At 45.9% G+C, this 15,417-nt stretch overlaps 1 protein-coding gene across 7 annotated transcripts in view; it reads left to right on the top strand.

Moving 5' to 3' along the window:
- Positions 1-15,417, top strand: part of LOC123354650 (neurotrimin) — a 654,629-nt gene that overhangs the window by 410,539 nt on the left and 228,673 nt on the right. The window lies entirely within an intron of this gene.

Below are 15,417 nucleotides of genomic sequence, written 5' to 3'. Positions count from 1 at the left end.
GGTACGATAAAAAAAATGCATTTGAGAGTGAATGTTTGATTTAAAGAGTGGCTGGATGTCGACACCATCTCTGTTTGTTTTCCTTCCTTTAGCAGAAACCTTGTAAAAATTTTATGAAGCCTTAATGGATTGGAGATTTTTCTCCGGCACATTTTACGAGGTGAGCGTAACCCCTACCCGTCTGACCCAGTTTAGCACTCGAAAGAGGCTGAGGAAATAAAAAGCACTGAGACGGCCTCCTGAGTTATTCCCTGCTGGAAGGACACGGAGAAGTGGGGAGGGATGAGAGGCTTGTTCCCATCCATGGTATCTGGAGGTAAATTAGACCGAACCCCTCTGGAGTTAGATGGGGAGACTCGCTGTGGCAACGAGGCACAAGATTTAGTAGATGCCAAAGGAGGGGAGGCAAATAGGTGTGGATATGAAAACTGTGTTTCATAAATTAGCCCTGACCCTGAGCAGTCCAGCAGCTCCTCTCCACTCATGATGAAAAACCAGTCAGAGGAGAGCAAATAGCAGAGAGGCTTAGCCCAGCACGCTTTCCGTCACGGCGTCCCCAGCAATCTACTAGCCCTGAAAATTGATCACGGGGGAGCAGGGGATGGGTGACACTATATGTATCACACTGCGGTATTAGACAGTGTCCACTGCCATCCTCCATGATGGGAGGAGGAATGGTGTGCTGGTTAAGCACTAGGATGGGTTTCAGGAGAATGTAGGTTCTGTTCCTAAGTTGTCCACTGATTCCTTCTTTGACCTTTACCTTGCCTCTCTGGTTCCCCCAAAAGGATAATAACCTTCCGTGCCTCAGAGGGGTGTGTTGGGAGGCAAGTGTCCATCTCAGAGAGAGAGAGGTGGGGAGGGAAAGCGACTGGCGGCTGGCAGACAGGTGGTGAGGACAGGCATGGCCAAGAGAGTACTGTTGAAGGAGAGGAATGTGTGGGTAGGACAGAAGGGCTAGAAGAGGCATGAGTGGGAGAGGAGAATCCTGAGACCTTCCCTGGGTTTCTGCAGGGCTGAGCTGGGGTGTGTATGCGAGGAGAACAGAAGCAGTGCCAGTGAAAGAGCATAGCAGAGAGGAGCAGGGAGGAGAAGGCCCAGGGTGGTGGTAATTGGCTTGTCCTTTTGTGTACATAGCCCACACCATGTCCCTTGACAATATAGGCAGAGTAGGGGTAGCAGCCATGGATCTCAAGACAATCAGGGATAACATCAGGCTCCACAGTGCTTAATGAGATGTTATTAGCCTGTATATTTTCCCTTTATTGCCGGGCCAGACTGCCATGTAGCCGGACAGCTCTGAATAATTGATGGTCCTTCAGAGAGAAGCCGGGTTTAGGTTTTGTGATTCAGCAGGATCCTTTACTCTTGTTGACCTTACCCTTCAGAGGCGCGTGGGCATTGCTGGGAGATCAATCAAGGCTTCTGGTGCTAGTGTGTAAGGAGCAGTGCCTGAGAGTGGGGAGTGGGAGGAAGAAGATTGAGACAGAGGATAGCAGGAATGGAGTGAGGAGGGAAGAAGGAGGAGAGGTGGGAGTGGAATGGAGTGAACAGGGGGGAAGAAAAACTCCACCTAAGGCTCCACTGCATGTGAGGAGGGGTCCAACCACAAAGACAAATCCAGAGCCAAACTTCTTCAAAACTCAGGCATGTTCAGATCATTCTTTAGGCCCAAACTAGTGTCTCTGTGGCAAAGTGTGTGTATGTGTGTGTGTGTGTGTGTCTTGGGCACAGGAGCATGCCATCTGCTTGGCATTGATTCCTGGCACTAGCAAAGGCAGGGTGGGTACTATAACTACTCCTGGAATTATTTTAATAACGTAGACAAGGTGGGCGAGGTAATATCTTTTATTCTGTGTAGCTCAAAAGCTTGTCGCTTTCACCAGGAGAAAGTGGTCCAATAAAAGATATTACCTCTTGTCTCTCTAATATCCTGGGACCAACACGGTTACAACACCACTTAATCAGATTGTACTACAGTAATATTGTTACCGTATTGGGATTATCTTGTTATTAATTAGAATGATATTAGTAATCACAACCTCAGCCGTATTTTAGGCCTTGCTAGAGAATACTTTAGCTCGTTAAATTCTTATTAGTGTTTAAGATTTATTTTAGCATCCAGCATGTTCTTGGCACTTTACTGACGGAGTATAAAATGCCATCTCTGCCCTGAGATCTACACTGCAATCTGAGGTGTGATTGCAGCTCAGATGGAAGTACTCACCTGAGGTAAATCTGCATTGCAAGCCTGTGCCGGCCACTCACACTGCTGCATGTACACTGCTCCTTTTAGTCATGCTATCGTGTGCAAAGCTAGTGTGGGTATGTCTAGCTGAGCTGCCATCACAACATGGCCAGAGGTGACAACTCCATGGGTACTCTGGCGCTGGAGCACCCAGTGGCCCCGCCGATCAACTCCTCCTCCTCTCTCCCATCACCTCCCACCCACCGTGATTAGCTGTTCAGTGGCAGGCAGGAGGCGCTGGGGGCGATAGACGAGGGTGGGAAGAGGTGGGATGAAGACAGAGCGGGCAAAGAGGGCAGACAGGGTGGGGGCGGGGGCAGGGCCTGGGGCAGAGCAGGGGACGAGCACCCCTGGGAAATGACAAAGTCAGCATCTGTGCTTTAAGCTATGTCTTCACTGCGCAAAATAAGTGTGTTTCTATACTGAGGCTGTTAACATGTTAACTGTCTGGATGTAAAATCCTCAGGGAGACAATTTATGGGTAGTTTTGACCTCGACTACCTATGCCAATGTAAAAAGACTCCTTTTTTGGAGTGAAAGTGTATCCTAAATAGAGAGGGAAAAAGGTGTCAGCTGATGGCAGACTGTAGAGGAGAATATCAGGCTGTCAGGGTAAAAGCTCCAGCAATAAGGCATGATCCTTTCTTGTTTTATTAAAGATACTGACCCATGGAACTCATTGTCCCAAGAGTCTGATGGGTTTAGAAGTTGATCTTGGTAACAAGAACTCCTGCAATAACACTCGGATAGAAAAAACACTGCAAGGGATTCTTGCCTTAGTACATCAACTGGTCTCTAACTATCTGGGGTTAGGAAGAAAATTCCTTCCAGGACAGATTGTTGTGTAATTGTCCACGATAAAGATTTTTGGAGCGTCCTCTTGAAAGGCAGTCCCAGAAACAGGTTACTGGACTAGGGGAGGTTTGATCTGATCCAGCTAGTCCCATATTCCTACATTTCTGACTGGGTTTTAAGATCCAAAGCACAGATATCCCCTCCGTCCGCAGCTCTGAGGGCTCCTTCAGGAAGTTAAATGTTAACTCTTTCGCTGATGCTCTTCCTGTGCTGCTGCTGCTGCTGCTGCATTCGATTGACATGCTTGTCTGGTATATCTAGCCACGAAGAAGAACAGGTGCACTCTTTCTCGAGCATACCAGAAATATGCAGCAGCAATCAAAGTAATTAACTATAATTGCAGAATAACTACCATACAGTGGCAGGACACAGAAATAGTCAGGTAATTACAAAGGATTATAGATGCGTGGTTATTTCAGTCATCCAGGATACGCAGGGATTTATTTCATGGGCATGTGGGAACTAGTGGCTAAAGCGTGAGACTGTGAGATGGGAATGGCAAGTTTTATGCCTAATTCTGCCCTTGAGTGGCCGCGCATAAAATCCAGCATCTGTTGGTCTATCTCAGCAGTTCTCAAACTTCATTGCGCCGGGAACCCCTTCTGACAACAAAAATTACTACACGACCCCAGGATGGAGACCGAAGCCTGAGCCCCTGCCCTGGGTAGGGAGGCCAAAGCCCAAGCCCAACTACCACGGCTGGGCAAAGCCGAAGCCCAAGGGTTTCAGCCCCAGGCAGGGGGCCTGTAACCCGAACCCCACCACCCAGGGGTGACGCCCTTGGGTTTTGGCCCCAGGCAGTGAGGCTCAGGCTTTGGCGTTTACCCGGGGGACAGGATTCTGGCTTTGGCTTTGAATGCCAGCCCTGGTGATCCCATTAAAACTGGGTCATGACCTGCTTTGGGGTCCCAACCCACAGTTTGAGAACCGCTGGTTATCGAATAGATTTACCTACCTGTCTCATAGGAGTTCTGTGAAACTTCACAGCTTTTAAAGTTGCTTTGAGATCCTCAAATAAAATGCACCACATGAGTTCAAGGTGTTATTTAACCACCCCAGTATCTGAAGGAACACACAGCTTTAGGGCTAAAACCCATAGCGGTGATATCTGAGCATCCGGCCCTTGCCAGAACTGAGAGGAACTCGTGCATTTGCCTGCTACTCAAATCCTGCAGCTCAGGTCAGAATTCCATGGGATGATCCGAGATGCACTGATGCTGCTGTCCCCCTTCACAAAGGAGCACCCAGCGTGCCTGGCTAGTGTGTTATGTAGTTAGCAGCCTGTGTGACAACTGCCTCTTGGCTGACATGTCGGGGATTGAACTGGGGACCTCCAACTGTGAAAAGCACCAGCTTGCAACAGGTTGAGTTAAATAGCCAAAATGCTTATAGTGAGAGGCTGTAACAACTCATCTTCTTTGTGTATCAGGCACCTGTAACCCACTCACCATGCACACTAGTTGGTTTAGTCAGCAGTTTGACCACACTCTCTATTAGGCAGTCCACTACCTCAAAGGACTGTGGTGTCCTGACCAACATAGGAGAAGGTCCATGTTCCATGAACTCTCAACTGGAGTCCCACCCTGCTGTGTACAGGGAGAAGGAAAGATGCTTCGTAGACCTTGTCTCCCGTAATATTCCATCGAGCAGAAGGCATCTGTATTGCCACATCCTGTACAGCAGGATGATACCCAAGGTCCCCTGTGCATGTGAATAAGGACTAGTCATATATTATTTGTGTCCTGTGCTTTCCAAAAGTTGTTAACAAATTACCATGTAACCCTTGATTATGCCCTCTCTTTGGAGGAACGTTTTGGAGGCACTATGCGATAGTCTATGCTTGTTTGTAGAGTTGTTCTAAAAACATTGCTAGGAACAGGGGAAAAAGCCTTTCAGAAACTAATACCAAACATCCAAAGACAAGAGCCATTAAGGAGGGCAAGACGAAAAGATGGTGTGGCTAGACTCCGTACAGGAGACAAGATAGCATGGTGGCGGAACATCTTGTGAATTATGTAGCTTTTCCAATCCTGGCCTTGGCTCTCCAGAGAGGTTTAACAGCATTAGTGCCCTCTTGCTTGGCAGTATTTACCCTCTATTTAGCAGCAAAGAGGTTTCAATTATTTAAAGGTACATGAGGACATGAAAGCCATTAGGAACGGACATAGCCTCCCCGTCCTGAGATATTTCAGTCTTCTCCAGGCCACCCCCAAATCCATCTTGTACTGCTTGTGACAAACATCTGAAACTAGAAAAGTGATGGGAAATGTGCAGCATAAACTGGAAGGAGGAGAACTGCTTAAGCATAAAGTTAGAGCTGAATTTCATCTTGAGTAACTTTGTCAGAATCCATCAGTGGGTGGAATTAGGGACCACCTCTAACTGCAAGGAGAGGGAATCTGGATCTGCAAAGGCTTGTGAAGAAAATAATGATCCTAAAATAGGAAAGGAAAAGGAGGATCAGCAGAAGGTTGTTATCTAGAGCTGGCGAACCTCTGAAAGGATTCAGAGCTCAGGTTTCGTTCAGATAAGCATTCTAGATGATGCCCTCCACATAGGGTGACCAGATAGCAAGAGTGAAAAATCGGGACAGGGGGTGGGGAGTAATAGGCACCTATATAAGACAAAGCCCCCAAATATCAGGACTGTCCCTATAAAATCGGGACATCTGGTCACCGTACCTCTGCACCTTTCAAAACTGGGCTGGTGATCACACTCTCCCATGGGATCTCCTGCCCAATCGCACTGGAAATACTATGAGATCTACTTTTTCATAATGCCTTGGCACGTCAGCTCCTGATATCAGGTGCAACCTGCTGCTCAAGAGACTGAAATTGCTGAGGGAAAACAAACCCATTTTCAAGCCCTCCAGAAGTGGTTTGCACTGAGTTTTGGGTGAAGGTTCAAGTGCTGAGAGCTGGCCCAGCCACCAGATTACCTGCTCTTTGGGTAAATAAAGGAGTTAAGTCCTCTGGGTTGTCAATTCAGCACCTTTTATGAGCATGAACTTCACTATAAGAGGTTTTTTTTCAGCATAGCTTTTAAGGAGAGCTGACTCTGCATAATATAGGCATGGGCACCAGGAGGCGATAGTCCCACATTCTGTCTTTTCAGCTGAAGACACATTTCTTGTTGTTTCGCTGACTCCATCCCTTTGGTGAGAGTTTGATTTTAGGTAATTCCTGTTCATCTGCAGGGACGTCTCAAACTTCTCTACAAAGCACGGTGTTAGATCCTGCTAGTGCAAGGATTCCATCGGCAAATGCAAGAGCCATACTGTGCTTTGTGACAGCTAGCACAGCCTTGGATGCGAGTACTTATTTTAGCAAGGAAGAATATCGGTCAGGAGATCAGTGGGGTCCTCTCTTACTATTGTCTAGGCAGGTTCTGTGCTAGTTTCAGGTTCCACCTAAATAGCCACATGGGATGATCAGAAAGGACTGTGATTTATCATCTCAGCTGAAGTATAGCACGCCTCTCCCCTCTCTTCCTGCACTGCCGTTTAACCTTGGATCTGAGCCCCATGTCATAGGACAGGACTACACTTAAAACAACAGTGCATCAGCACAGCTGCAGAGCCTAAGTGAAGACTCTCTCCTATCGGCTTAGGTCATCCACCTCCCCGAGAGGCGGTAGCTATGTCAACAGGAGAAGCTCTCCCGTCGACATAGTGCTGTCTATATGGGGAGCTAGATCTGTGTAACTATGTCACTCAGGAATGGCATTTGAACCCACAACCTCCTACAAATAAAAAGCCAGTTTGGTATCTGTGACATAGCTCCCAAGTTACCACCCCCAGCCGTGTAGCTTTGTGCTGTGATCTCATCAGCTTTTCCGAGCCAAGCAAGGTTTGGCTAGGTCTGTAATTAAATGGATGACCTGGAAGCTGTGTCTGTGCCGTGCTGGTGAGATAGGGCTTACCTACGCATGGATTTATTCAGGAGCAGCTCCTGATTAACTCCATGTGTGGACACACTTATTCTGCAAAAAGCGTGCCTGGTTCCTGTTTAGCTTAACCCGGGAACAACTCCATGTGTAGACAGGCCCTTCAAAAGGAGAACTCCTCTCCTTGCAACTTGTTTAGAGTAGGATTTAAAGACATGATGTTGGCACTAACAGGTGCTAACTAGTGTGGTTTAAAAGTCTAGTGTAGACTACCTTTAACACATGATGAACTGGTCAAGCGAAAGCTAGTGGGGAGTCTGGGTTTTAACTTGGCCAGCTTAGCACGTTTCCCATACAACTCGCCTTGTGCTGACTAGAAGATTAGACTGTGTTAGCTAGATCAAGCTAGCTACCAACACACCTCTAAACCCTAGTCTCGACCCAGCCTGAGTCAGTGGCGGTCTAGTGCCCCAGAGTGGCACGAGGGCATACTGCTGCAGGAGGCACTGTCAGTCAAATGTGATGTCAACTCGTGTTCCTGTCCACTTGCGATAATAAAGATCCCAGGCACTTCTTATGAGTATGGAGATGTTAGCTCTGGAGTCCTGGCCAAATTCCACCATCCTGCTTTTCTAGCTTCCTCCTGCAGTTTCTTCATCCTCCTCTCCCCTGCAACTGCTGTGTGAATTGCACCGAGCTGTAAATACCAGGTGTTTCACCCTAGACGTGGCGGCGTTTCACTGGTGGATAAAGTAATTCATTTTATATCATTTTGTGGTGTGCCTTGGGACCCGTCACGATGAAAGGGTGATGCACAAGTGGAAGGTCATTTTAATTACAGCTTTAACAGGCATGAGAACCTCCTTTGTCATAGCAATAAACCACAGGGAACATCCCTGCATTGGCCAGGGATCGAGGAAACAGGCAAGGTGACCAAAGGGGTCTTTCCCATTTCTATGATCCTATTCCCTATCCATTGGATTATATTGGATTTATTACAACTGTAACCGAGAGCAGTGTCAGAACCAAGGGAGGATTAAAAGCATGCATGGCATGTATATGGTATACAGCAACTAATCTAGCCTGACATTTGCTGTCAATCAAAGGATGAGGGAAGATAACTAACAGTGCCTTCTCTCTTCAGTCATGAAGATAAATGCCAGACATCAAGTGTCATTTATGTGCAACCCTCCACTAGCGAACGAAAGAACTACAACAAAGTATACGTTCCAAGATACATTTGCATGGAATCCAACGAGTGCCCCCAAACCAATGTGACTGACTGTACCAAAATTCTACACCCAAACATTACAGGCCCAGATTCTCTCCTGCCCTGAGATCTGCTTGGTGGGAAGCAATGAAGGGCAATTCAAGGTGCTGGTTACAACTCCCTGATTCTCCAGATAGTTGAGCCCTGGCCCCTGGTGTATGTTAGAGGAGCTCGTATGCTGATCTAAGTTCCAGCAGGTGGCTCTGGTCTGCAAAGGACCATGCAGTAGCTCAAATGGTCAATCTGGCATGGAATCTCTGTTCTCATGGCACCATTATAAAGAGAGCTCATGGCCGAATGGCGTGAGTGTGTGGCCCTGGGTGAGACCTCTCCATGCCTGAGTGTATCCATCTGTAGAATTAATGGAATAACTCCCATACATGGGTGTTTGGGGACTCTGTGTTTCCAAAACACTCTTAGATCTTGAACTGGAAGGTGTCCTGGAAGGGCAAAGTTAATGTCATTGCTAATAGCAGAACACAATATTTATGCAGTCATCACCACCCACCACATCACAAAATACTTTCTGGAGAGAGAATCGATCTTATGCAAAAGAAGGAAGGGGGATGTAAGGGGAGATTTAAAGAGAGGCAGAGGTGAGGAGTGGGCCCAGATATTTTCTTTTCTTCCTCTTTCCCTTCTTCCTTGTATGTGCCAGGGCCACCCTGTTGATCCATTGCACCAGGGCAGACAATCTTCTTCACTCAGGAGGATAAAGCTAGGCAAAACCTGAGTGAGCAAAGGGCACCGGAGTGCCTTTGTCATGTCAAACTCTCTCAGGGAGGCAGAGGGAAGGGTGGGGGCATCCTGGCCACCCCCAGCGAGCTCTGCAAATGAAGCTGTTAGCTGGCATCTGATCAGATAGCCATTGGACGTCGATAATTCTGTATCAGATAATGGGCAATTGTTTGACGATAAGCAAGAGGATTTTGCCTTGAAATCAGCTCTTAGCTCCCTAGTTCGTGACTGTCACATCAGCGATTTCATTTTAATACCCCAGTAAATGCCCAGGCTGAAATCCTAACCCCATTGAAATCAATGGAAAACCTCCAATGGGAACAGGATTTCACCCCCGAGCCTACAAATATCTTTAGCGTCTTAATTATTTACAACATGGCTGAGATTTTCAAAGCTGCCTGATGATAGTTGCTTGGATGCCCAATTCCCACTAGTCTGGGATTCAAAGGCAGCTTTGGTGGGGGCGTGGAGGAATCAGCCTAGAAGTTTATGACCGAATAAAGAAAAGTCTGAAGCCTGAAAAGTTATAAGAGGTCCTTGTTGTCAGGGACAGCTGAGTCAAAGGGGACCGCAGGGGAAGGCTGGCTAAAGCAGGGAAAGCCAAGAGGAATTCTTGCCCTGTGTTTCTCAGTTGAGTTGCTTTTGTTGTGTGGATGATAAAACAAGCCCCGAGGAAAAGGCCTTAAAATACTATATTAAAAGGGCTTCATTCCCCTTCCCAGACTGGTGACACTGCCCACTTACTAGGACATAAGTGGTGATGAGCCTTCAGCTGGCGGGCTACATGTAGTTAATTTTCACCCTACTGCCTGTATAGGGCTTTGACGACCTTGGATGGCAGGTGCCGTGTCGGAAGCATTACTGTTGTTATTGACAGGAATACAAGTTTTGTATTGAGTTAGACATGTCTCTGCATGAGCCCTAATCAGTTTTAAGCTGCCTTGTTAGAACTTTGCAAGCTGCTGGGTGGTTTCACTAGCTGAGGGGAGGGAAAGAAATCTGCAGGCACTATTTTAAGGCCCACTCTAGGGACTTAAGTGGTACATAGGCCTCAGGTTGGCCCCTCTGCACGGGGGTGAATTTCACTCAATAGCCATCTGAAAACATTCAAAAATCATAAGTCAGGCCCCCCAAAATCAGAAGATTAAAAAAAAACATCTTGGATCCTTTTTATTTGCCTTCTGGTGTTTCAGCCTTTAACGGGTAAATTTTCAAGCTTTCCTCTCTAGCCATGGGGGGTAGAAACTTTCCTTCTTTAGAGGAAACTGACATTCTTCTGTGATCACATGACTCCACAAGCTGGGGCTTTAAGACAAAAACACCAAATATAGCAAGAGTTGGCAACATGGTGATAGTAAATTAGGTTTTGCAGCATCTCTGTGACATGAGGGATTGATTCCTAATGCTGTTTTTACACGTGGCTAAAAGGGAAAGGGCCTGATTCTCCAGTTCTTACTCACACGAGTAGTCACGAGGAGGCCGAAAGAAGTAGAGCGAGGGGACAGAAGGGAAGAAAGATGGAGTGAAGATGACAACAGCTGAAATAAAGAGATGGGAAAAAGGACAGAAAAAGAAAGACAAGCCTTTTGTGCAGGTTCATTGGCTGACTGGGAAAAGGCTTTGGGATTGATTAAGTGAGGCCAATTCCTGTAACAGATATTATAGAGGGTCAGAGAGGAGGGAACCCAGCCAGGCATGGCGGCAATATGGGTACAGCTGCCTCTTTAGATTGTGCCACTTTGGCTAAAACGGCATTAGAGCAACATAAAATGAAAGTGCATGAGAGAGAGAGAAGTAAAATTACTTTAATTCGAAGACAGAGGACATTAAAAAAAAAGCAGTGATCTGGGTTCTTTTGTTCATTACTAACCACAAAAGGCCCAGACTGCGTTGCCAGTGGCTTTAAAATCCAAGACCCCATTAAACCCTTTTCTTGCTAGTAACTCCACACTTGGAAACTCACTTAGAGAAAAAGAAAGAAGAAGAAAAAAAAAAGGCAATTTAATCAAGGGGAGACTTAGAGCAAAGAGTGTCACTGATCTTACCTTTCTGCAGGGAAAGCTTTTAGGATCAAACAGCTTAGACTGCCTGTTTGCCTAAAGAAACCCTATGGAATCGACAGTGTCCTCGTGCCTCCTGCCAGGGAATTGCCCCAATTCCAGCTCCTCAAAAAAGGGCATTGCCCCCCGTTCCCCGGCATTAACCTAGGATTTATTCCTGCTGCCTGCAAAAGCCCGCAGCTCAGGGGACAGTGGCTTGAATGAAAGATGAGATAGGAGAGGGAGAGATGAGCAGATAAATGGAATGGATAAAGCCTGCAGAGAGAGAGAGAGGGGGGTGCTTTAGATTAAGTCCCCTTATGATAAATAGCAGCCATATTTCTTATCGTTTGAAGTTCACACTGGGGTGTGGGGAGAGAAGCAGCTGCAATATTATGGGCTGTGATCAGGCCAAACTAAGTCCGACCTGGTCAGTAGCTGGTCAGGATTCCAAGGGCAAACCCTGCAGGTGTCTGTAAGCCCAATAGGTGGCACTTCTTCCTCTGAGTCCGTCCTAATGTATCATTCCCTAGACCGAAACCACACGCTTTGCTACATCAGCCCTCTCTGTGTACTGCTGCAAATGTCTCTCATTGCCAGCCCTGCAGTCACTGCCCTCCGTCCAGCTCAGATGAGAGTTATAATTAAAAGAGCTGTTCCCTGAGACCCAATGACTTATTGATTCCTGTGTGTGTGTCTCTGTGTTTCTTACTCCCCAGGGAAATAGAAGAAACCATTCGTTTTAAAAGTGAGACCTGGGCATGAGGCAGCGGCCTGCTCCAGGTTCCATCCCTGGCTCTTTGTTGTCACGTGGGGAGCTGTGCTCTGGGATGAGAAAACAGCTCACTGGAAAATATTCACCATGACATTGTGGGGGATCTCATGCACCTGCAATTTTTCCGCTTTTCCCCTTCAATTCCCCCTTCAAAACATGGTTAAAACACAGTGTCCAGGATCGGCTCAAAATGTCCGTCTCACGAAATTCTGAGAGGGAGCGCTGGGTCGGCCATGTTAGGATGGCAGGGTGAAAATTTATTGTGTACGTTGTCAGCTAAGAGTGAGGGAGAAAAAAGTCTCCTGTTATTCTTATTGGCTCCTTTCTTCTTGTCCAAATGTCCTTCTCGGAGCTGCTCTGAGGACACCCTGGTGTTGAACTTCTCCATAATTGTGAACACCCGCCCCCTGCCTGTGTGTGTCAGTTGCTGAAGAGAAATAGATTCCAACTGTTTGGATGTAAACTGGCCATGAAGTAATTCACGCTGGAAATTAGAAAAAGGTTTCCAACCATCAGAGAGGTGAGGTTCTGGAATAGATTCCCAATAGGAGTTGTGGGGATAAACTTAAAAGTAGAACTGGGTTCAAAAAAGAATTACATAAGCTCATGGAGGATAGGTCCATCAATGGCTACTAGCCAAAATGGTCAGGGATGCAACGCCATACTCTGGGTTTTTTTACCTTCCTCTGCATCTGGGATTATCTGGGTAGATCTCACTTAATTACTTCCCTGCTGCAGGGCCTTGGGCACTGATGCACCTTGGTCCCTCTTATTCTCTCACTTTGGTCTAATTACATTTGTTGGGTTTAGTGTGCAGGTGCTGGGTGCTGTTGGTGCCCTGTAACATACAGGAGGGCAGACTAGATGATGTAGTGATCCCTTCTGGCCTTATATTCTATGACTCCCTTATCTAGCTGGTGGGTGGTGGTGGCTATCAATAAGCAATGACATACCTCACTGAGGCTGGGAGTCATGCTAGCCATCCTTCATTCAGGGAAGATATAAGGAGCATTTAAGCTCCTTTATGTTCTAAGATAGCTAAAGCACTAGGAGCTACTGTCCAAAATACAGACCACCACATTCAAGGCTGGCCAGCACTGAGCTATGTGGACAGGAGATTTTTGCTGATTGCAAGCACAGGGGGCTGGATGTGTGGAAGCTAGAAAGCAAGGAAAGAGCCTAGAGGAGAAAACTAGCGAGAAATTGGTAATGTGTCCCTGAGAGAAAGCCAACAGAGTTTTTTGGGCAGATTGCTGGCTGGGAAGAGGCTTGGAGTTCTGAGCAAAGAAACTTTTCTTCTATTATTTGATTCCTACTGTGCTCAGGGAAACAGAATTTTGTGTACGTATTTAGTAAGTAAACCGGATTGCATCAAATATCTGACTCTATCATCAACTTCTCCTCCTAATGGAAACAATCTGTAAGGCCCCAAATATTGGCTAACGACTCAGGATATGAAGGGGTAATGTAGCCATCCTGGGTGTTTATGACATACTTATCCCTGTGATATGTCTATGAGGCAACAGACAGCTTCACAGTTCAATAATAACATTAATAAAAGGAATGCCCACCTTTTTTCCATTTTTGCAATAAGCAAGAGGGGACAGTGTTGACAACGGAATTTTGGAGGCTTTGGCCATTGGGGAGAAAAATCCATGTTGTAAAATAAAAAAAAGTCAAATATATTTTTAAACTTTCCTGCTTGTATTATAAGGAAAACCCAGAAGCCCCCAAAACAATCCTCAGTGTCTCAGTACTGGGTTAAACATATCTAAAGAGATTTAAAGAAGAAAGATTCCCATTAGCCACTACTTGAGCACTGGATTTTGACTGAGCCATCCAGAGAATCTGTTCTGTGATGGAGATCTCTCACTGAAAATAAGTGTAAGCAAGTGGTGGTGGCAGATTTCTTTGTGTGAAGCCTAACCGGCTTGTGGAAGATCTCAGAAGTATTATTTGGGGATTTACCCTGTTGTAATTGGACAAGTCATAAAATCCAGATATTGTTGTACTTGGCAAGGTGTCCCATTATTTCCTTTTCACAAAGCTTTTCCTTAACTAAAGCCCGAACAAGCCTTAATAAAGAATTAACTTCAGCCACCTGCATTTCAACAGCCCTTTATTGAGCTTTCTGTTCAGGGCTCTACTTTGCTCAGAGACATCTGCAGAGCATCCGTTTTCCTAGAAAGACTTGCTTCCATCTGCTATGTAGACTTGGAGGTAAGGAAACCCCCTGCTTCTGCAGATAGGACTCAGAGATTATCCCTAATATCATCCCTGGCTATAAGTATTGTGCTGCTTGGATCCCGTCAGCTTCCAGCTGACTCAGGCTATAGCTGGACTGGGGAAATCACTCAGGTCAAGCAGAAATAAGAAACTGGGCAGTTTTGCTGGAGAAGGGGCTATTGTAGATGTTATAACAGCTGCTGAAGCTGCTTCACAAATTGGAATGAAAACAAATTTTGAAAAGTTGGAACTCCCCACAGAGTGGAAATCCTGAATTTCGAGCACACTCATTCTGAGCTCTCTGGGACAGAGACTTGTTTAGTCCCGTTTGCACAGTGCTTAGGAGAATGAGTCTCAAATCCCTGTTTGAGATGCTTTGTGGCTACCAAAATAGAGCTGCTAATAAACATAACAATAATATTTAATTTCAATACTAGCTATTTGCGGTGTATGTTGTTTTGCTTTTTTGCATTTGACTCCATTTCAACAATTAAAATAGACACACCTGAGGTGGTTTTGTCAGTTTCCCTTCTTGTTTCTGGTCAGTGTCTGGCAGCCTAGAACTAGCACTGAAATGTCTTATTTAACGTCAACCATCACCACCACCAAAAAAATGTGTAGTGGAATTTACAAATCATAGAAAAATGTATATTAGTCTTTGATTTGGTAAAACCTGGTATTTACTAAACCTCATTTTGCACTGAAGTCAACCTGATAGTGACCTTTTAATTTGGCCCCTTCTCGTCGTCGTCGTCGATGACCGAAGAAAGAGGCATGCTCTTTAGCACACAGGTACCCAAGCACAGTGGGTGAAAATCGCACCCGTGCAAACCACACACTCTCTGTCAACCATGTAAGTCCTCAAAATAGTGTGACTTAAATAGTACACAGAGCTTGCTCTGGCTCTTCTGCACAGGGGTGAATTTCACCCAGTGATGTCAGACCAGCCAACTTCATCCTGCTGATGTCCTGCCGTTGTCTGCTTTCTCGCCCCACGAAAACTGCTGAGCTCAAAATCGGGAATTGGTTCCAAGTATTTACCCATAAACGTGAAGGAAATGTGTGTCTATGTGAGTGAGTGAGTGTCAGAGGGGATGCCAAAAACAAAGCAAAAGAAAAACCAAACACAACCCCCCTGTCCCTGTATGATTAAGCTTTTAGATATACAGTTTTGATAAAAGCTTGCAAGTAGTGAATTTGCTATCAGGCCTAATGTAGCATAGCAGATTTTGTCTGAGCTTGCAAAGGATCACATTTGCAGCTCCCGTGAGGCGGGGAAGGGGGCTCAATAAGCTATTTTCCACATCCATGATCTGTTCAAAAAGAGGAAAAGAAGTAAAAGACAATTTTACTTTTTTTTTTTTTTTTAAAATCTCACTCT

Source organism: Mauremys mutica, chromosome 22 (assembly GCF_020497125.1).
Source record: "Mauremys mutica isolate MM-2020 ecotype Southern chromosome 22, ASM2049712v1, whole genome shotgun sequence".
Classification (NCBI taxonomy): Eukaryota; Metazoa; Chordata; order Testudines; family Geoemydidae; genus Mauremys; species Mauremys mutica.
This window is presented reverse-complemented; position numbering and strand designations above follow the sequence as displayed.